Genomic DNA, 23,909 nt, shown 5'->3' on the forward strand with positions numbered 1-23,909 from the left:
CCCACAGTCATCCCCTCCTCACCAGGGCATTTTCGGAGCTTGGACTGTTGCAATGCACTCTATGTGGGGCTACCTTTGAAGGTGACCCAGAAACTACAACTAATCCAGAATGTGGCAGCTAGACTGGTGACTGGGAGGAGCCGCCAAGACCATATAACACCGGTCTTGAAAGACCTGCACGGGCTCCCAGTACGTTTCTGAGCACAATTCAAAGTGTTGGTGCTGACCTTTAAAGCCCTAAATGGCCTCGGTCCTGTATACCTGAAGGAGCATCTCCACCCCATAGTTCTGCCCGGACATTGAGGTCCAGTGCCGAGGGCTTTCTGGCGGTTCCCTCGCTGCAAGAAGCCAAGTTACAGGGAACCAGGCAGAGGGCCTTCTCGGTAGTGACACCCACCCTGTAGAACGCCCTCCCACCAGATGTCAAGGAGAAAAACAACTACCAGACTTTTAGAAGACATCTGAAGGCAGCCCTGTTTAGGGAAGCTTTTAATGTTTCATAGGTTATTGTATTTTAATATTCTGTTGGAAGCCACCCAGAGTGGCTGGGGAGGCCCAGCCAGATGGGCAGGGTATAAATACATTATTATTATTATTATTATTATTATTATTATTATTATTATTATTATTATTATCAGAGACTGTGCCTGCATGCAGCCGGCCTCTCCTCTGCTCTTTTCATGCCTCTTCTGATTCTGGGAGACAAGGAGGGGAAGACACCCATGACTCTTCACTTCAACTCCTGACACCTCTTCCCAGTCTTCTCCCTCTTCTCCCTCTGAATACTCATCGTCGCCCCACCACTCTACAACTGGTTCCTCTGCATCCATTCCTCTGCATCCAACCAGTCCAAGACAGGTGAGAGGCAAAGTCAGAGCAGTCTGTGTTCAGGTTTGGGATCAATAGGGAATTCAGTGGGAGGCACAGAAGGGCTTAGTGAGAGGGGAGAGTCTGGGACAGAATGAAGTCCAGAATCCTGGATAGCTCATTTGGTTAGAGCACAGTGCTGATAATGCCGAGGTTGCAGGTTTGATTGCCATATGGGACAGTTGCATATTCCTGCATTACAGGGAATTGAACTAGATGACTATTGGAGTCCCTTCTATGACCAGAGACGGAAGCAGTAGAGAACGGAAGCCAAGAGGCAGAGATGGGTCAGGCTTGTGAAGAGGCACGGATGTCTCCCCTTCCTGCTGCGATGAGCTCTCCTCCCCGCTGGCCTCTCAGACCCAGGAGAGGCATAAAGTGGGAGAAGCAAAGACAGGCCTGAAGGCGCAGTCTCAGATTGCTTGGAAAGGACCCTGAAGAGGAGGCTGGGGGGAGGTGGGGACCTTTAGTCTTGACAACTGCCTCATATGGGCAAGACTTGAGTTGCTGTACTCATTGGGCATGATCCTGTTTTGCTGATAAAGAGTTAAGTCCAACTTGTTTGGTGTGATTTACTGCTGTCAAAAACTAAGCCACACTTAGACCACATGTTGTTTAGTCGTGTCCGACTCTTCATGACCCCATGGAACAGAGCACGCCAGGCACTTCTGTCTTCCACTGCCTCCCGCAGTTTGGTCAAACTCATGCTGGTAGCTTCGAGAACACTGTCCAACCATTTCATCCTCTGTCGTCCCCTTCTCCTTGTGCCCTCCATCTTTCCCTGCATCAGGGTCTTTTCCAGGGAGTCTTCTCTTCTCATGAGGTGGCCAAAGTATTGGAGCCTCAGCATCACGATCTGTCCTTCCAGTGAGCACTCAGGGCTGATTTCCTTCAGAATGGATAGATTTGATCTTCTTGTAGTCCATGGGACTCTCAAGAGTCTCCTCCAGCATCATAATTCAAAAGCATCAATTCTTCGGCGATTAGCCTTCTTTATGGTCCAGCTCTCACTTCCATACATCACTACTGGGAAAACCATGGCTTTAACTATACGGACCTTTGTTGGCAAGGTGATGTCTCTGCTTTTTGAGATGCTGTCTAGGTTTGTCATAGCTTTTCTCCCAAGAAGCAGGCGTCTTTTAATTTCGTGACTGCTGTCACCATCTGCAGTGATCATGGAGCCCAAGAAAGTAAAATCTCTCACTGCCTCCATTTCTTCCCCTTCTATTTGCCAGGAGGTGATGGGCCCAGTGGCCATGATCTTCATTTTTTTGATGTTGAGCTTCAGACCATATTTTGCGCTCTCCTCTTTCACCCTCATTAAAAGGTTCTTTAAAGGTTTAGACCACATACAACCCTTCAAAGAGATACAGAGATGAGAAGGATGGGAGAATGGAATTGAGGGGTCAACAGGGGGGAATATGGAGTCGAAGGGGAAAACTAAAACACAATTTTGGGATTAGACAGCCTGTGAACGCTGCTGGGGGAGTAGGTTGAAAAGCAAAGAGGGTGGCTCATTCCATGTATTGCTTTCCATTAAACAGCCAAATCTAGCACGTTGTGCATTATATATCTTGGTTCCTCACGCCCCCACCACCGCCTGCTGCAGCCCAGTCCTTTTTTCCCAACAAGTCACTGCACTTCTCTGCTCATTTGTGTTCATTATTTTGATGCTTCACTTGGAATAAGAAAGGGAAGGAGGGAAAGAGCTTTTGCATTTTATTACACAACATGATGAGTAAAAGAAAAAGAGGGCCCAAGGGGATAATATGCATCTCGGCACTGTTGTGAAACCTTACATTTCTTCGCAGCAAAGCTGCCAAAACACCTTCCTTATACTGAGACAGCAGGCAGCAGCTTAGAATACCGAGTTACACCGAGGCCCATCCTAATGTCGCCTGCAGTGTTCAGGGGCTGAGAAGAATAATGGAGCCAGCTCTCAAATGTAGGCAGGTGAGGCATTTAGAAGACAACTCCGCTAGCTACCATTGCACCTGTGAAGGATATAGTTGCTATGTAACTGGGGATGCTCCTCACCCAAGTTCTGTCTTGTATTTTGCAGCTTTGAAATATTTGCTTTTTTCCCCTTTTCTCAGCAGAGCTGATCCATTATGCTCATATTTTTGTTTGTTATTTCCAGATTTTGAGCAGGACTCTGCGTCTACGGTTTGCTGCACCGTTCAGTTTGTTTGTTTATTTATTTATTTATTTATTTATTTATTTATTTATTTATTTATTTATTTTTAAAAAGCTATATTTAGATAAAAATTATAGAGTTAGAGGGCAGCATTGGAGGACATCAAGTCCTGACTTTAAATGTAGGCATGTAGGCTCAGCAGTGCCATGGGGGGGGGTGGAGCCCTCAGCACTTGCTGAGGTTGTTCCAGCTTGTACCATTAGGAAATTTTTCCTAAATCTCCACCAAAATCTCCTTCACACTGCCATTTACACCCACTTGTTTTGGTCCTGCTTTCCTACCAAGAAAGCAGTGGTTTTGCCAAGGGCAGAGGATTTATTTTATTGATTGGTTTTATTTATTAAAAATTACTTATATACTGCTGCATCATTAAAAAAAAATATCACAGCAGTTTACAACAATATAAAAAAAAAATACCAAACAGTAATGTCTTAAAAGCTTAAAACTGAGTTGAAAGCCAGAAGAAATTAAAACCAAGTATCAAAAGACCACTGTTGGGGGTGTACTCTTAACTGCCTGCATAGGCCTGGCGGTATTTAGTCGATATACTCCTGTTAGGCTGTTCACACAGTTTTCTTGTACCCTGACCACTGGTCGTGTTAGCTAGGGGTGATGGGAGTTGTAGTCCCCAAACAACTGGAGGGCCGAGTTTGCCTATGCCTGTGACAAAGCCTCCTGTGAGAATAGCAAGTAAGTAGGCTCATATCAATAGAGGTTGCGCTCAATAGGCATACCCTCCAACATTTCTACAATGAAAATAGAGATGTCTTATTCAATAATAATAATCAGTGGTGTGGTTATTTTAGGGGGTACTCAAAGGTACGCAGTACCAGAACCTCCTTTTGTTGTTGTTGTTTAAAAGTGTGACACTTACTGCAGCAACTTCACAGTGAGTACCAGCATCTATTTTTCTAGAAAAAAGCAGCAGCAGCAGCAGCAGCAGCAACAGCAACAACAGCAGCAGCAGCAACAACAACAACAACAACAACAACAACAACAACAACAACAACAACAACAACAACAACACCTTGCTCATCTGACTGGGTTGCCCCAGCCACTCTGGGCAGCTTCCAACATATATAAAAGCATAACAAAACATTTAACATTAAAAAACTTCCCTCTACTGGGCTGCCTTCAGATGTCTTCTAAATATTGTATAGTTACTTATTTCCTTGTCTCGGGGAATCACATACCCTCCAACATTTCTCCAAGGAAAACAGGGACATCCTAAGGAAAAGCGGGACATTCCGGGATCAAATCAGAACCCTGGTCTGCTTCTGTAAATCTGGAACTGTCCCTGGAAAATAGGGACATTTGGAGGGTCTGGATAGGCTGTACATTACAATGTATGGGGAAAGTACTGGCTCGGTCCCCCAATGCATAGAAAACAATTCCCCGAATGCTCTAGTGCCTTCGCTAAATTTTTCTTTTGTGGGTGGATTTGAAGGCAATGAGTCCTATGAATGAGGATCACAAGCTTTACTGATGCAGCGATCGAAAGCACTGTTCCATTGGGAACCCAGGGTTAGACCAACCCAGAATGGTGTACTCCAACATCTGACAGTGCTGCATATCACCCAGCTCCAGCTATGAGGGAGTCGGTCCACTGCTGTACCTATGGAAATATGGGGCTGCAGATCCAGGTATTAAATCCTTCAGAAGCTACCTGAGCGTAGCTGTTGTGACCTCTCTTGTATCTACCTCCTCGTCTCTCGTGCTAAAGTACTATTTGTGGCTGCTATTTCTCCTGCTGTTTCAATAACCTTGTCACAAAACAGGGGTGGGAATATGCTGCAAGAACAGAACCATAGAATCGGAAGGGACTCTCTGCAATGCAGGAATCACAGCTACATGGGGGGGTCTCAACAGAGAGGTAGACATACGTTCCTTACAAATATGCAAAAAGTGACAGTACATTTTGCAATTGCAAGCATGCAATTTTCAGGGTGCAACTGCGTTTTGAAATTTGAGAAGAAGAAGAAGAAGAAGAAGAAGAAGAAGAAGAAGAAGAAGAAGAGGAGGAGGAGGAGGAGGAGGAGGAGGAGGAGGAGGAGGAGGAGTAGTAGTTTGGATTTGATATCCCGCTTTATCACTACCCGAAGGAGTCTCAAAGCGGCTCACAATCTCCTTTCGCTTCCTCCCCACAACAAACACTCTGTGAGTGGGGCTGAGAGACTTCAGAGAAGTGTGACTAGCCCAAGGTCACCCAGCAGCTGCATGTGGAGGAGCGGAGACACAAACCCGGTTCACCAGATTACGAGTCCACCGCTCTTAACCACTACACCACACTGGCTCTCTCTCTTTGAAGGCCTTTCAACCCCATTGACATCATTCACATTCACATTCTTCTGGCACCACTGAGTTCTGATTTCCCTTTTGCAATGATAAAAGGTGCTGGAGAGAGGTTTTTTTTTAAGCAAACAAACTTTATTTTAAAAAAATATATGTGGAGAAGATAGAAAGTAAACTTGAGTGACATTACTAAGAATTAAATAAATACCTCTGTTATCACGTGGAACAGTTGTGTGTCTGTCTTTGTGGACCTGACTGCTTTGAGGTCTGGTCTGGCCCAACTCAATATTGGAATGTGACCACAGACAGCTTTCCACTAGTATATGGAGTCCTTCAACCCAAAGAAAGCTTTTGCACCCCTGTCTCACCCGGTTGGACAGCTTCCCTTCCTTGTTGTTACATACAGAAGAAGTGAGCAATTGGGCACAAACCCATTGAAGGGTATGGATAGTCAACCACTGAGAGAGAAGGAATAAGAAATGGCACAAGACAAGGTTCAAGTGTGCCACTCTCATGTTTGATTCTGTGTAGGGGAAAGAAACTAAGGTACTTCTCAGGCTGCCATAAATCTATCCTGTTTCATGGTGAGGAGAGAATAATAGAATTGCACAGTTTGAAGCAGTGCCGGACTAATGTGTAAGCTAAACAAGCTATAGCTTAGGGCCCCACTCTCTTGGGGCCCCCAAAAATTTTTAAGGGGGAAAACTGGATGTACATTTCCAAAATATAAGATAAAAACAAATTTTAAAAACCTACGTACAGCAACAGTATTTTGTGTTGTGTAGGCTCCTATGACACGGGTGGCACTGTGGTCTAAACCACAGAGCCTAGGGCTTGCCAATCAGAAGGTCGGAGGTTCGAATCCCCATGACGGGGTGAGCTCCCATTGCTCAGTCCCAGCTCCTGTCCACCTAGCAGTTCGAAAGCACGAAGTGCAAGTAGATAAATAGGTACCACTCCAGCGGGAAGGTAAACGGCGTTTCCGTGCACTGCTCTGGTTCACCAGAAAGCGGCTTAGTCATGCTGGCCAGCTGTATGCCAGCTACCTCGGCCAGTAAAGCGAGATGAGCGCCGCAACTCCAGAGTTGTCTGCAACTGGACCTAACGGTCAGGGGTCCCTTTACCTTTACGCTCCTATGATATAAGTAATCGGCCCTGCCTGCTAGCCTGCTCCCTAAAATATCACTGGTTTGCTCATTTCTATATATAGGGTCCCTACATTCTGCATGGACTGGTTGCATGGTGACTTGTGCAAATGGCTTTAGATACCTATTAGGTCCATACATTACCATATAGCATATATTCAACACAAAAAACTGCGACAATTTGTTGTTGACATAGGACAGCTGGACATATAAAGGGTCCCATTACCTTCAGTAACTTAGGGCCTCATTAAACCTAAATCCAGCCCTGGTTGGAAGGGACCCTGGGGTCATCTAGTCCCATCCCCTGTAGGGGGAAAATAGGGGGCAATAAGAGAACTAAAGTGCCTCTCAGCAATTTCATTCGTTCCTCTCTGCCATAACCCTATCATGTCTCATGGTGAGGATCCATCGTGGATGAGGCTGGCAGACCCTTGGCCAACACTTGTTGTCTGGACATTCCAAAAACATGTATCAAAGCTTTTAGCAGAGAAAATTTATAAGAGGGGCGGGAATCAACATTCGTCTAACACTCTATTAGGAAATGTGTCAGAAGGTTGACCTGGTGCTTCCAAACTTTACTGAGGGCAAAATACTGAGGGCACAGAGGGAAGGTCCTTCTCCAGAGACACATGTTTGGGAATGCTGAGGGAAGTTAAACGCTTCAGCAAGCTTAATGGCATTTGTCAGCAGAGTTACTCACGTCTCTGAAAGGTGGATTTAGAGGCTCCTGCTGAGACGAGACACCTATGGGGATTTGGAGGAAAGTTTAAAGATTTTCAAGTGCACATCTCTGTTTATTACTATTTATGCTGGCAGATTTATCTCCTTGCTGTTTCCAGCCCATTTCTCCAGAGGAAATTAGATGTAGTGCTTAACTGTAAGCTGGGCCAATGAAGAAAATGATTCTATAAATACCTAACTTGCTGGCAAGGCTACAATATCGGCACATCAGGTTGGCTATTGAATTTGGTTTGAAGGATATTGCAGCCCACCTTAATTTGGATAGGCCCCTGCAGGCGAAAGACAGGTTCCAGCGGATTGAGCGGATGAGACTAATAGTGGGTCAAATGGTCAAGAAGGCATTTTCTGTACATGATGTAGAGGGAAGCGAGGGGCAGATGGGGCTTGTCCACCTGGGAAGGTAGCCCATCTAGGAGGGGGAAAACTCTGGTCCTAAACTTCTGCTGTCTCATGGGATATCTGTGGGACAAGAAAGGGCTAAGGAGTAAACCCTACACAAATCTGGAGTGGAGCCCCCAAGACAGATGGATGGCACCTTTTATGCCAGCATGGTGTAGTGGTTAAGAGTGGTGGACTCGTAATCTGGTGAACCGAGTTCACGTCCCCGCTCTTCCACATGTAGCTGCTGGGCGACCTTGGGCTAGTCACACTTTTCTGAAGTCTCTCAGCCCCACTCACCTCACAGAGTGTTTGTTGTGGGGGAGGAAGGGAAAGGAGATTGTTAGCCACTTTGAGACTCCTTAGGGTAGTGATAAAGTGGGATATCAAATCCAAACTCCTCTTCTCTTCTCTTCTTCTTCTTCTCCTCCTCCTCCTGGCAACTCCTGCAACCAAGCTGGTCTCAAACATATTGCTCTGCTTTCCTTTGGACCACATCAGTGAGGCTGAGAGGGGGATCTTGTCTTCTGGGCAACCCAGGACCTCCATACACATTGCCCAGGCTTGTGCCCTGAGGACGTCACTTTGCTGCCGCTAACACACAAATTTGACTTCACCCTCAGAGGTGAACTTCATTGTCTCTTGAGACAGACAGACTTGTTTGCAATGCCGCGCCACCTGCCCGTGACTCCCGAGCCTCCCCCGAGCTGTCAAAACGTAGGGGGAAGGCTGTCGGCAAAGCGGAGCAGCTCCCTTCTTCCCCCAATGGCTCGGGGTAGCCTTAGGAGTCATGGGCTTGTGGCGTGCCGAATGTCAACCCCCCCCCCAGTGATGACACACAGGGCGCTGCGCCCCCACCACACACCCCTTCCTACGCCTCTGGCACCAGGTTGAGAAACATCGCTATATATTATGGGAGAAAGAGAAAAAGTTTCTTGCATCAACTATCAACTTCATCCACCACTTACATTGTTTCACAAACCTTTACCTTGCCCCCTCCCAAAGTAGTCTATTTTAATACCCTGAAAATCATAAACCCAGAGTCTCACCTATTTGCTCATGCCATATAGACAGGAGGCGTCACAGTGAAATGCATCTTTCAGAGGGCAGTGTCAGACCTTAAAATCTTTTTCCTTCCTTCCTGACACTTTTAATACCTGGGGAAGGGTGGGAGGAAGGAGCGGAGATGAAATAAGAAAGATTTATAGAGTCTCAAAGCCTCCCGTTAAAATTAAATGTGGTGCAAACAGTAGCTTTCCACATTTAATTGTCTTTTTCACAGTAACTTTGCGTCAGTCTCTCCTAAAAGCCTATTAATTCTGTAATTTAGTGCCCGAGAAAGCCGTGAGATAGACAGAAACGCTGCTCAGATTTCCTTCTCCTTCCTTTCTCCCCTGCTCTCTTCATTGACTAACTGTCATCGAGCGTCAACGTTAGGGCTGCTTTCTCCTTGAAACCCTTCAGATCCTAGAAAGAATGAAAAAAGGAAAGGAAAATTAAAAAGTTTTTATAGCCACTTTAATGTCACACACACAATGTTTGCTCAGTGGTACCTAAAAGGGACTCTGTGAGGTTCTGTGTTGCAGTTGTAATTGACTTGATGAGGTTGCATGTTACAGTTGTTATGGAAACTCAAGTTAAAACAGCATGGATAGGGATGCTTGAGGAAATAGTTCTTCTCCTATTGCATTACAAACTAAAAGAACTACAGTGGTACCTCAGGTTAAGTACTTAATTCGTTCCGGAGGTCCATACTTAACCTGAAACTGTTCTTAACCTGAAGCACCACTTTAGCTAATGGGGCCTCCTGCTGCCGCTGCACCGCTGGAGCACGATTTCTGTTCTCACCCTGAAGCAAAGTTCTTAATCTGAAGCACTATTGCTGGGTTAGCGGAGTCTGTAACCTGAAGCATATGTAACCTGAAGCGTATGTAACCCGAGATACCACTGTACTTTGGGTCCCAGTACTTTTTCTGGGCACAATTCAAAGTGTTGGTGCTGATCTTAAAACCCTAAAGGGCCTTAGCCCTGTATACCTGAAGGAGCATCTCCATCCCCATCGTCCAGCCTGGACACTGAGGTCTTCCTCCAAAGGTCTTCTGGTGGTTCCCTCCCTGCATGAAGTGAAGTTATAGGGAACCAGACAGAAGGCATTCTTGGTAGTGGTGCTCACCCTGTGGAACGCCCTCCCATCAGATGTAAAAGAGTTGAACAATTGTATGACTTTTAGAACACATCTGAAGGCAGCTCTGTTTGGGGAAGGATTTAGTGTTTGAAGTTGCACCACATCAGTACTTTTAACAAATAGTTTCCCCCTCTGCCATCTCATAATCATAGTTCTATTATCATATTGTTGACCAGAGGAGAATTAACTTTGCAGCAGAGGGTAAAGAAACAGGTTAATTAAAAAACCCTGACCAAAGAACAGCAGACCTCTGTTGTAAACAAAATCTGCCCTTATTCCCTTATGGGGTATACAAGAGCCCTTTATAGAGTCCTTTGTAGGTTCTCCGTCTGTAGGAGAAAATAACAGAGAATATTGAGAAGCAAAGCAGCTAGTAAACCTGATTTTTATTAAAGCTGTTGCAACAGGGTGCTCCCCTCACACGCAGGAGGACGGAGGAGGACCCAGAACCAAGGTGTGCCTGCCCTTATATAGACATTTTAAATTCCCTGCCCTGGAGCTCAAGACCACCCCTCTATACACCATACATGCACCACAGATGGGGTGCAACCCAAGACCACCCCCCACAAACATCATACCTACATCACAGAAAAGGTGGTCTACAACAGAAATTTGAATGTTGTTGTTTTTTCTGTCTGCCAGGTTATTTGATAGTGCCTTATCTGATTGCCCTTCCTGGTAGTCTGCCCATTCCTTTGAGATGGTGATTACCCAATTCCTGAGACAATGGGAAGGTTCCCTCACCCCCTCCCTCCTTGCAAAGAAAGCATTTGGTCAGTTTGGGAGTCAAAATGGTTTCAGGACAGTCTTCCTGTGCTGCTTGGTTGGTAAATTTATGAACAATATATATATATATATATATATATATTTGCTTTCGTAGATTTTCACGGGTACAGGAATGCAGGTTTTGGTGTCTTCGGGTGTCTTCCCGTGTAAGAGTTGGGGTGTCTAGGCGACGTTTCGACGAGGTCTCACTCGTCATCTTCAGGCTGGTGCTTTCGGCTTCTTGTTACTGGAACAGAGCAGGATCTCAGTGTTTGAGTTCCTATAAATACTGTTGAGGGGGTGTGGTGTATAGCCTCCAACGTTCTGGGCAGAGAGGAAGTTCCCAGGTTAGTGTGCCTTTTCTTCTTTTGTTCATTAATTACTTGAGGGATATCTTGAGAGATTTCTTGAGTGATATTCTGAGTACCATTTAGGAGGGTCATTAGGTGTGAATTAGTTGCTAAAGCTTTCGTGTCTTGACCTCTTGAGCTTGTGAAGAGTTTTTCTGAGAAGATGGCTGTACTGCACTTAGTTGTGCTCTGGCTTGGCTTCGTGTATAGGGGCGAGCTGTGGTTTTGTGCCTTGTGCCAGCCAGATCTGTGTAGGGATTGCAGGGGGGTGCAGCATCTACGAAATCTACGAAAGCAAATATATATATATATATATATATATATATATATATATATATATACTTAAATTTTTTATTACACCACCTAAAGGCTCCATCCATCTTTTAATTATGTTCATATGGTCTGCCCTAAAAGAGCAGACTGCTGGCACACAGCTATGCACACCTATCAACCACGGTGCCCATCAGCTGAGATAATAATTGTGTTATCCCCTCTTGAGTTTATGTTTGCTGTAAAAAAAAAATGTCCAAAAAAACACGACTTCTTTGGAAAATTATATAGCTGTTTGCTAGTAGGTAACATGGAAGCAGAATGTGAGTTTTCTGAATGTGGACAACATTAAGGGGAGTCATTGGTGTGAAGGGAAATCTTTTTCCTCAATGGGTTGGAGGTGGGCAGATTCACAAAGGGTTGCTGCTTGGCAGGTCTTCCAAAGCACCAGGACTTGCAGAAATGTATCAGGTTCAAGTGGCAATGCTAGGGATGGGTGCCTCTGTTCCTTTCCAGGTCTCTCAGGTTCTCATTGTTCCAATCTTAAACCCAGTTCTCTGCATTTCCTCATCCCGTTTAAAAAAAACAAGCCACAGTGAAAAATCGCCAGCACCTCAGTGCAAACTTATCCTGACATGCCAGAATTGTATGCGTATTTTCCTAAAGCAGTTTCCCCAATGCAATGTATTTTGCATATTGTTTCACTAATATGTGTGCATTCTAATGCACATTTCATGTGGACCAAAAAAAAGCACTTGCATTTCTGTTCACATGATTTGGGTAGAGAACTGGATTGCATAGTTTGGAGCAGTGAGAATTTCGAAGCATGGCTATGTTCCAGGTTGTGTATTTTTCAGATAGTGCGAACTAGGCCTGTTGACCTTTAAATGCTAACTGAATTGAATTAAATGAGCGTGGAACTGGTGAAGTGGACTCTAGTCAATGAAAACTTATTCTATGGTAAACTTGATAGTCTTTGATGTGCCACAAGACTGTTTGTCAGTGGAGGCTGGTCCAAAGGGGCAAAGGGGACTCTGCCCCACCAACCTTAGTCCACCCTAAGGAAGCCTGCCTGTCATTGGCTCCTGCGGCACATATCATTATTTCTGACTCTGCCTACTGTTGGCTTCCTTGTCCTCTGGCCCACCAGCCCCAATAGGCACCATCCTGTGGCTCTTTGTTCTTTAAATGGTGGGGTATTGTGCTTTTGATATGGCTGTAAGATGTCTTTGAGGCCTGTTGGGGGCAAAAAAGTCTTATTAAATAAAGAGATAAAAACAAACAAACCAACAAACAATGGGAGTGGGAATGGTAGCTGCATGTTTGGCTCGAGAATTTAGGTATTACAAACATGTCCCCATTTTCATCTGTGAAATTTTGGGATGATTTTCATCATAAATCAGGAGGCTTATTCAAAGCTTCTCTCTCTCTCTCTCTTCGCATGCAGAGTAAAGCACTTGGCGTCACATAACCTTGAAGGGAGAGAAACATAAAACATTAAAAAGGTCCCAAGAGATGTGTCCGAGAAAGCCAGGAAGAATTAAAACATATGTTGGAACATATTGATCACGGACGGTCTCCTGCGGTGAGTGCAAATCTTTTCCTTCTAGACCTGCTGGTATTTTAATGAGGGCAGTTGTGTGATTCTAACCTGGGTGAAGACCTTCTTATGTGGTTTTCTTGAAACATGCTCCATCCCACGCCCTCCACCAACCGGGATCCAGATGCCGACCAGACAGAGAGCAAAGTGTTTCCAAGAGGGTAGTGTACTGGATTCGTCCAAATCCTGAGCCGAATTGGGCCAAATGGGGAGGGAGGGAAATCTGTGCTTGGTTGGGACAGTCCCAAGATCACTCTGGGTTGGGTCAAATAGAACATTCTGCGGCTGTCATGGGGTGGAACATCAGATGGGAAGACACTTGCAGCAGGAGCTGAACCCTTCTGCTCATTGTTGGTGGGAGGAGATGTAAAGGTAAAGGTAAAGGGACCTCCGACCATTAGGTCCAGTCGCAGATGACTCTGGGGTTGTGGCGCTCATCTCCCTTTACTGGCCGAGGGAGCTGGCGTACAGCTTCCGGGTCATGTGGCCAGCATGACTAAGCCGCTTCTGGCGAACCAGAGGAGTGCATGGAAATGCCATTTACTTTTCCGCTGGAGTGGTACCTATTTATCTACTTGCACTTTGATGTGCCTTTGAACTGCTAGGTTGGCAGGAGCAGGGACCGAGCAACAGGAGCTCACCCCGTCGTGGGGATTCGAACCACCGACCTTCTGATTGGCAAGCCCTAGGCTCTGTGGTTTAACCCACAGCGCCACCCACATCCCTCTGGGAGGAGATGTAGTGTCTCCTTATTCCTCATCACCTCCCTGCTGCTTGTTTAATTAGGGTTTAGAAAATCCTTCTTAAACTATAACCTGGCTAAATATGCAAGTTATATAATTAGCCATGGAAGATAAACAACATCGTTTTTGGCAGAAGACAAATGGCAGCCGGGATTTTTGTTGGGGGGGCAGGCTTTTGTTAGGGGGACAGAACCTCAGGTTTGTATTGATTTTTTATATATATTAATTGATCTAGGGGGGGGCAGCAGCCCCCCTGCCCCCCTGGTTATGCCCATGGTGCTGCATATAACCGATATAGGGCAGAATGGAAAGCAATGCCTTCTCATATCTCCAGAAGTGTGGAGCCTTCTCTGTTTATGGAAGCTCCCTGCATAATTTAGAACCCTTCAAAACTGGGACTCTTCAGACGTTCATGTCCAGAGTTATTGGTGCTTTTCTTTTAAAACAACAACAACAACATACATACATACATACATACATACATACAAGAACATCCATTAACATTTGACAATATGGCCTTGGGAGATTCCCCCCCTCCCCCATTTCGAGTTAGCATCAGTTATACTTAAAATAAATTGCCACCGCGTGCTGTTAATTCCAGAGAAGAATGGTAAATTCCATCCTCTTCTCTGAGACTTGTTTTCACAGTGAATTAATGGGGCTTAATTTAGCACTGCGTTCGCAAACGGTAACGCTGAAGGAATGCAAGTGACATGTTTTTGCTTCCCTCCATCGCCACCCCCTTATTACAGGCATTCCGCGTTCTGCAGCTCCTTTTGCCATGTCAGACTTGGTTTGCGGAGGAAGCCGCACTGTGTCTAAGCGAGAGCTAGGCAAATGCATTCCCTCTTCCTTCACAAATGATTGTGTCTTGGTTTTCTCCTCCCTGTCTTCAAAAGTACCATGGTTGGCAGAAATTCATCTGATTCAAGTGGCAATGCTTAGGGCAAATCCAGGCAAATTGGTTCATTTCACTTTTTCTGTTTCTCGTGTTTCCAGTTCCCCATGTTGTCACATCAACCGGCATTAAAAAAAAAAAAAAACTGTCGTGAAACTTCAGCAGTACACAGTTGGTACATTTTCAACAGTATTAAGAGATTCTATGTCCCCCCCCCCAGTTACCCCTTCTTTCCCCAAAAGGAGTTTTTCATAAGGGACCTTCACCGCAATCCTTAGGTAAACACCTGCCTGGCATATTTATTCTAAATGTCCCTGGCTTGGAAATCAGCAAAGCCATCTGGTATTGTTCTGTTTGTTAAAGCTATGGTTTTCCCAGTAGTGATGTATGGAAGTGAGAGCTGGACCATCAAGAAGGCTGATCGCCGAAGAATTGATGCTTTAGAATTATGGTGCTGGAGGAGACTCTTGAGAGTCCCACGGACTGCAAGAAGATCAAACCTCTCCATTCTTAAGGAAATCAGCCCTGAGTGCTCACTGGAAGGACAGATCGTGAAGCTGAGGCTCCAATACTTTGGCTACCTCATGAGAAGAGAAGACTCCCTGGAAAAGACCCTGATGTTGGGAAAGATGGAGGGTGCAAGGAGAAGGGGACGACAGAGGACGAGATGGTTGGACAGTGTTCTCGAAGCTACAAACATGAGTCTGACCAAACTGAGGGAGGTGGTGGAAGACAGGAGTGCCTGGCGTGCTCTGGTCCATGGGGTCACAAAGAGTCGGACACGACTAAACGACTAAACAACAACAACAACATTGTTCTGTTTCTGACTGCTTCTCTCCCCCCCCCCGCCCCTTCTCCAATGCCAGGATGGTGGTGGGTAGGGCCTCCCAGATTCCTGCTTGTACAAATGGCAGGTTCCTCTTTTACCAGGAAGAAAGAGAGTACTGAGCTATGACTGACAGCTCACTGGAGTAGCCCTGCAATTTGCTTTAAGTTTAAATAACAGACAGCCCTAATCTGATCAATTAGCAAAGTAATTCCAAGGGCGGGGGGTGGAATAAAATGAAACATTAAATGCCTCTCATGCACAAGACGCTTAGGAACTCCCTCAGGTTTTCTGCTTTGCCGTAACCAAGTTTAGATTTAAAATTCAAAATTGATTCTGCTTTGTGCCTCTCCTACTCAAAATTTTAATTTAACACTGCAATGAGAATAGTTCTGCCTTGCAATGCATCCCTTTGGAGGCTTCCATAAACAAGGGCTGCGCATATTAAGCCAAAGCTGTTCACAGTTCACTAAGGAAAAAAATTGAGTTTTTATTTATTTTATTTTATTGGAGAGAGGGGAATACACACAAGGCAACTCTTAATCGTGCACTCACGATAGTGTGGGCAAATTAGCTTTTCTTTGTGCTCTTGGACCTGTGCAAATGACAGATTTAAAAGAGATTTATCAAGGTTCCCAAGGTATTTTTGAGTTAAATTTTTTACCCCCATCCCTCATCAAACAGAATCAAATGGGCCCTGGGCAAAGTGCCCTTATCAGCAAGGCATGGACAAATCTCTTCCTCTTGGTTTCTCTCATTTTTCAAACTCTACATTCAGTTCTCCACACTTCCACAGCAATTTGCCAATGAATGAATATCGTATGTAGCTGCAGGACAGAAATCTTGCAGTCACTTTACTTATTTTTTTCTTTATGCTTCTTTCATTTTTCCCCTTTTCTTTAGCTTTCTCTTTCTTTAGGTTTCTCCTTTTCTTGACTTTTCATCCTTCTGACTTTGTTCTCTTTTAGATGAAGTAGCTGTTTTATCTCAGCATATTCTAAAAAGATACTTTGTCATGGGTATGTATTTTTCTGTATCCTTGAATAGGTATCGATAAATAAATGGCGGGGGGGGGGCGAAGAAATTCAAACAGGGAAGCCCACAAGCAGGGCATGAAAACAGCAGCCCTCACTTGTCTGTACACAAAGGCAGACTTTGGTCATCTTTTATAGTGTGGTGCCCTGTACAAGCTCAAAATCTGGCACCACCAAATGGATCTTCTCAATTATGGATCTTCTCAGTTTTGCACTCCCTCGGCTCAGCACCCTGTGCAGGAGAACCACCCACACCTCCCTAAACCCATTGCTGCTGTACACCAAAAGGCCTCTGCACAAAGAAATTGTAGTCTGTGCTACCATAGGAAGCTTCCTTATACTGAGTCAGGCAATTGGTCCATCTAGCTTAGTTTTGTCAGTGGTGGTTCTCCAGGGCAGAAGACTTTCCCAGCCCTACCTGGAGATGGTAGGGGTTGAAACTTGGATCCTCTGCAAGCTAAGCAGCTACAGCCCTTCATGATAAACCTTTGTTCATTGACATTTGTGCCATGCATCACTCTCATCCTTTTAAAGTGTTATTTATGTAGTAAAGCATAAGACTCTTAATCTCAGGGTTGTGGGTTCAAGTTGTAGTCCCTCCCAACTCTACAATTTTATGATTCTATGATTTATTGTTATTACTTATATTGCTTTAAAAGTAGAGACATCACCTTGCCAACAAAGGTCCGTATAGTTAAAGCTATGGTTTTCCCAGTAGTGATGTATGGAAGTGAGAGCTGAACCATAAAGAAGGCTGATCGCCGAAGAATTGATACTTTTGAATTATGGTGCTGGAGGAGACTCTTGAGAGTCCCATGGACTGCAAGAAGATCAAACCTATCCATTCTTACGGAAATCAGCCCTGAGTGCTCACTGGAAGGGCAGGTCCTGAAGCTGAGGCTCCACTACTTTGGCCACCTCATGAGAAGAGAAGACTCCCTGGAAAAGACCCTGATGTTGGGACAGATGGAGGGCACAAGGAGAAGGGGACGACTAAATGACTAAACAACAACAATATTGCTGAGATTCTATGACTTATTAAGTTTTATTATTTTTTCATGAAGTAAAGGAGTCCAGGGAGGGAAAAGCACAAACAAGAAAGCACCTAAAAACCAGTTCAAATACAAAGACCAGGAACAATATTTACTTAAGAGACTTGTTAGAAGAGGAAAACTGGCCAGCCATATGTCCCTGGGAAACCCACAAAGCAGGGTATAAAGGCAAGAGCTGTTTCTCCCCATTCAGAGGTAGGCTATCTCTAAGCATGCAGACTCCACGTAGCTGTTGTCCAGAACAGCCACTGACATCCCCATTCAATACAGGAAAACACTTTTTGAATAATAATAGATTCTTATTGTCACCTGCTAAGCCCTCTGTTTTTAATTAGGTTACATATTCCCTTTGGCTCTTGCAAAATGCTATTAGTAGCCTTGCAGCCATAAATGCCATTCATATGCAGTAAATACCAAATGAGTCATACCCCTGGTGCAAGTCTTAATATCAGCATAAAGGAATATGCTCACTCTAAAAAGAATTCTAAGGGAAGCTAGGGGAACCGTGTGTGTGTGTGTGTGTGTGTGTGTGTGTGTGTGTGGCCTTGAGAATCAATTGTTGCAATAGGCTCAATGTGGGGCTACCCACAAACCACATTTTCAATAGCAAGGGAGCATTGCGGAAAGATGGTGGAAGAGCACACACCTGTCAACATCTCACAGAGGAAAACACACCCACAACAGTGACACCCTTACTTTCAGAAGAACTTCAGTAGCAGCTTTGCACACTGTAATGGGGATGTTTCTGGATGCATCTATTGCCATGTGCACCCATTTTTTCGTTTCCTCTTCTTGGGTATATGGGATTATGTGGCTCATTTGGTTGGCAATATAGTATAGTTCTATGTTAGGAATTCCCCATCCTTCTTCTGAGGAGGAGAGCTGCAGGAGTTTATTCATGGCTTTTTGTTTGAGAAGATAAATGAGTGCAGTTTTTTCTGCCACTTACGGAGTTGGGTTGGGGGAATCCAGACTGAAAGGGTTTGGAATAAGTAGGTTAGCTTAAGGAGTATTATGATTTTAATCATAGCTATTTTGTCTGAGAGAGTGGAGCGGGTTTTACTCCATCTCTTCAGGTCTTTGTTGATTTTCCAACGGGGGGGGGGTAGTTTTGATGATACAGTTTGTTGAGGTTTCCGTTAACCATGGAAGCTGTCACTGATACACCCAGGAACCTCACCTAAATGCTGGAGAGGCTAAACCTCCACAGGCACATACCTCCACATGTGGTGGGAATGTCCCAAAGTTCAATCCTTTTATATATCAGTGCTGGGGGAATTCTGCAAAATAACAAAACAATAGAGGCAACTCCAGAGTTAACCCTATTAAATGTCTTCCAGGACAACAATGCACATTCATGTGACAAGGAACTCTTAAGTCACTTGCTCTCAGCAGCTAGAAACATTGCTGTTGTTGTTGTTTATTTGTTTGTTACACAAGGAAATGCTTAATAAAAACCATTTTTTTAAAAGAAGACGAAGCTTTGCACCAGATCAAACTGTTTGTTGATCTAGCCCAGTATCCTGCCTGGTGTCAGCTAGGGTATAACTCATCAGAGGATGACCTGGAGGCCACAGCATGGCAGCAAGCAGAGGACTGCGTAAAATCTGGAACTGAGGACCTCTTTAGGACTGACTGCTTGTGCAGAAACAGCTTCTGGAGCTAACCCAAGTGATAATTGGCTAGGACTAAAGGGAAGGATGGTGTCTACGGTGTAGATTTTACACATTCAACAAATATGAAGAGACCAGTGGGTTGAGCTTTTGTTTCTCAATAATAGGAATTGGGTGTGGGGTCGATTTTCTTTGATTTTATGATATGATACAATACAATACGATAATCTTTAAATGAACACTACCAAAATCGCTTTTCCCAAACCAATGTGCAAACTGAAATGCAGGTACAATTGTGCCTCACAAGACGAAAAGAATCTGTTCCGCGAGTCTCTTCGTCTTGCGGTTTTTTCATCTTGCGAAGCAAGCCCATTAGCGGATTAGCGGATTAGCGCTATTAGCGGCTTAGCGGGTTTAGCGGATCAGCTGATAAGCGGCTTAGCGGATCAACTGATAAGCAGCTTAGCGGATCAGCTGATAAGCAGCTTAGCGGATCAGCTGATAAGCGGCTTAGCGGCTTGGGAAAAAGGGGAGGGAAAGGGGGAAAAACCCGCAGGAACTCGCAAGACATTTTCATCTTGCGAAGCAAGCCCATAGGAAATTCGTTTTGCGAAGCACCTCCAAAACGGAAATCCCTTTTGTCTAGCGGGTTTTCCGTCTTGCGAGGCATTCGTCTTGCGGGGCACCACTGTATCTGCCAAAAATTTGCTATTCTCCAGATTTTGCAGTGCTATTCTCCAGCCAAGTAATGTATACAAAAGGCATATACTAGGATAAATTTCTATATTTTACTAGGGCGAAATGAGTGTATTAGTGATGGTAACAAACATATGTGCATTGCATTAGGGGGAATTTGTATGGAAATGCTGATGATTAGAAAAGTTGCCCCTAAAAAATCACAAATTTCTGGGCTGGAAAAAAATGAGAAACTGAGAGAAGCCAAAATGACAGAAATACCCATTCTTTCTCAATAGTTGCCTATACCTCTAGATTCCCCCTTCCTACTACCATCATGGGATTTTGTATAAACACCGGATTTCATAAAAGCAATCCTGTCTTAACAGTCCCTCCTTCCCTTCTTTCATAGCCTAGTAAAATAGGTTCTTTATTGAAGATGGTGAAATCTTACAAAAGCTAAATGCTGAAGGCTGCCTTGATGGGAGATGATATTACCCATTAAAAACAACATATTGTTCTTTGCAATTCAGGGAGTCGATTACATTTTGAGATGCCTCTGTTCTCTTTCCCCTTGCCCCACCCACTCCTTTGCCTTGTACTAAAGAAGTGAATGTTGTTAGATAAAGAGCAAAATTGTGACTTTTGATGGGAAGCAGAAGGCATAATCGTGTCCTGACGTGACCCTGAGCAAATGCAGAGCCATCAGCAGAACAAAACCATGGCTTTTTGTAGTACATAAAAACACAAAAGATGTACTGTTTGGTACATAGCTCCACATAATCACCTGCTATTAGGGCAGATTGCCCCATGCCCTATGCTCATAAAGGATGGCTAAGCATCCCACTGCCCCTTTTCATCCCAGAACTGGCCATTTCCTCAGTTCTAATGGGAGATGAAGGCCTTTGTTGTTGCTAGGCAATAGTAGGGGATGAAAAGAGATGACCATTTATAAATCTTCAACATTCCCTCAGATAAAGATCTCAGGTGGCAAGTGTTACCAAAGCAGAGCCATTGGAGGATAAGAAAAGAGGAGAGGCTATCTTCCTCCTGAGGCTTGTGAAAGAGAAGACCTTTCTTAAAATTGAAAAGGGGGGGGGTGATTAATGAAGACTGAGCATGCTCAGTAGCCTTTTTTTCCCCAGCTGGGGCAATAAAAAGCATAAAACTGGGAGCGGGTGGAAGAGTGTTTCCTAGAGGGGAGAATGTGGGATCCTCTTGGAAGGTTAGGATACAGTGCAACATATTCTCGTAGATGCTGCTTAGCATTCCTTCTAATTTCAAAAAGAAGATAATCAGGGTAATCAAAAATAAGGCAACGCTTTCTTTATTGTTATTAGAACTGTGTAACCAAACTAGCCAAATCTCAAATCATGTTAGGTGCTGAATCTGGATATGTTTGAGGCAGCTATAAATCACTGCAGAGTGGTCTTGGTGGACCTGAATTGATTTGTAGTAATTTGCACTGATTTGGGGCTCAAAATGGTCTCTAAAAAAGCTAGACCGACTGTCTCCACAGTGTTGCAATTAGGAATGATAAAACCATATAAGGAGAATGCCGTGAGGGGGTAGCTGGAGTTTGTTCATTGGGCGCTCTAGCTTCCAATCTCTTCCTTGCCTGGATGTGGGATAGAGAGGCTCGTGTGTGTGTGTGTGTGTGTGTGTGTGTGTGTGTAGAAACTAGCCTGCTGTCCAACAGCAGAGTTTACATTCATTGCTCTCCCCACTTTTGCCTTCCACCACTGACATGTGGCCCCTGGAAGTTTGCCCAGGAGGAAATGTAGCCCTCAGACTGAAAAAGATCTCCCACCCCATCATATGTTGCCACTGTGGCAAATACATATCGACAGAGCAATTTAATGTATCTCACTCCATCCCCAAAGCATCTAAGCCACAGGCCATTGTCACATTTTGTGGTCAAGTGTTTGGCAGATATTGCTTGCCTAAATGGAGAGATGTAAATGAGTGGATATGTGTAGAAACTACCATACTGCACAACTAAAATGTGCATCCATGGCTTCATGCCAGCTAACTTCTGACACCACCCATAACTTCTCTGTGGCCCACAGAAGGTTACCCTCAAAAGGAATGCATCCCTCAAACTGAAAACAATTGCCACATCCCTACTCAAAAAGATTCTGAATTCTCTCTCCAAAAGATTCCTAGAAAATATCACAAATCACATTGCACTCAGGATTTACTGTTGAATAGCAATAATAGGATCAGGCTTCATATGTCATATTAACCCAAACTTTGGTGGCATCAAAACAAGAGGGAATGCATAATAAGGGTTTATTGTGTGTGGAAGTAGCTGTTCACATGAGTTTCCTTCAATTTCTCCTTGTTTACTGAGGTCCAATTCAGTCTAGCTTCAACTCCTTCCTCAAATGCAATTTCAGCAACAAATATACTGTTTGTTCCGATATGCTACTATCTGATAGCTGTAGATGCTGCAGTAACATCACCGTCTGAAAAGATTTCAGAAATTGAGGCAGCAAAACATATTGTCAGCTCAATATGTCTGTGTCCATAGGGTATAGAATTTCGGCTCATTTATTTCTCAGGAAGCGAGCGTAACTGTGTTTTTGTAACACAAAAAAAGAAGAGAATATTTGGCATTCTGACATAATGGCGAGCAATCTGTTCTGCAAAACATCTTTCCTTTCTTTGTTTATCATAAGTGAAAATGTCCTTCCTGTGAGGACTTCCCATTGCTGCATATGATTTCATGAACTATTCCTGCTTATTTATTTGCTTGGGGGTAGATGGGGCAGTTCCTGAATAGAACTTGTCTAACTGGCTGCATAGGGGATGTTGCTCCATAACTCGATTGGGAATAGATCCTGACTTGCTGTGATGCCTGTGAACCAGTGCTTGAACCACCCAGGAGGAATCTGGTCCTGAAATGAATGACTGAGTTTCATGGGCAAAAGGGCAAAGAAAGGGCTGGTAGGCACACAACACACACACAACCCAACAAATGTTGGTGGTGGCCCCAAACACACCAAGCCCTCCATGGTGGTATCTGGACCTTTTTTGGCGGTCAGCACCTGACAACTGTAGTTGACACCCATGCCTCCCCACTGTTGAGTTATAGGAACATAGAAAGCTGTCTAATACCAATTCAGACCATAGGTTCATCTAACTCATTTTTGTCTGACTGGCAGCGGCTGCCCAGGTTGTCAGCCAGGAGCCACTCCCAGCCCTACCTGGAGATGACAGGGATTGAACCTGGGACCTTCTGCATGCACAGCAGATAATGTACCACCGAGCCACAGCATAGCATCGTGACTGTGAGCTTTGAGGACAAAATGGTAGCAGCCAGTAGGCAGTGGCTTCCAGGAAGAGCCCAAGAAACCAACACGGATGCTGTGGTAGGCTTCAAACTCCAAATTTTGATTCCCTCCAATTACTCAAAATGGTCACCCAGTTTTGCCGTACACAAATGATGTGGTTAATTATGGGGGTTGGGAGGAGAGTGAGAACTTCCTGACAGTAAGAGCTGTTCGACAGTGGAATTTGCTGCCAAGGAGTGTGGTGGAGTCTCCTTCTTTGGAGGTCTTTAAGCAGAGGCTTGACAACCATATATCAGGAGTGCTCTGATGGTGTTTCCTGCTTGGCAGGGGGTTGGACTCGATGGCCCTTGTGGTCTCTTCCAACTCTATGATTCTATGATTCTATGATTCTATGAAACTGACATCTTGCTCTGCCCAGCAATCCATTTCCCCAAACCAGAGCAATGAATTTATGGTGGAATGTGACTGTCTTTTCAGATTTCGCTCATTCTTGTTGCCCTACTAGCATTAGAGATGCTTACATTTCACTGCAGGAACTGGGCATTTTAAAAAAAATAAAATTGCATAGGTGTATCTTGTTCCTAGTTGAAACGCACCATGGGTTTTGAAGTTCTCAATCCTGCCTCCTGACTTGTTTCTTGTCCATGGCTCACCTCGGACTGCTGTCCACAGCCCAGCCCCCAAAACTATTCTGCGGCCAGCACTCCAGTCACTACATTTTACAGACACTGACAGCAAAATCCAGAATATAACTCTTGCACATCTCATGAATGTGGCCTCTCTGTATGTCGGGAATATATATTTATATAGCAGCAAGTTTCAGAAATAAATAGTCTGGTAAGACTTCTGGTTGAAAGAATAAAGAAATGTTAAGGTACCTTCCTCCTGGCAAACAAAGCCATTCTGAGTACAAGCTTATATGTGACAATCACAGGGTCACGAGGTTAGCAAAATGCTCCTAACATTGGACATACAAAGAAAG

Source organism: Podarcis bocagei (genome assembly GCF_964188305.1).
Source record: "Podarcis bocagei genome assembly, chromosome: 15".
NCBI lineage: Eukaryota > Metazoa > Chordata > Lepidosauria > Squamata > Lacertidae > Podarcis > Podarcis bocagei.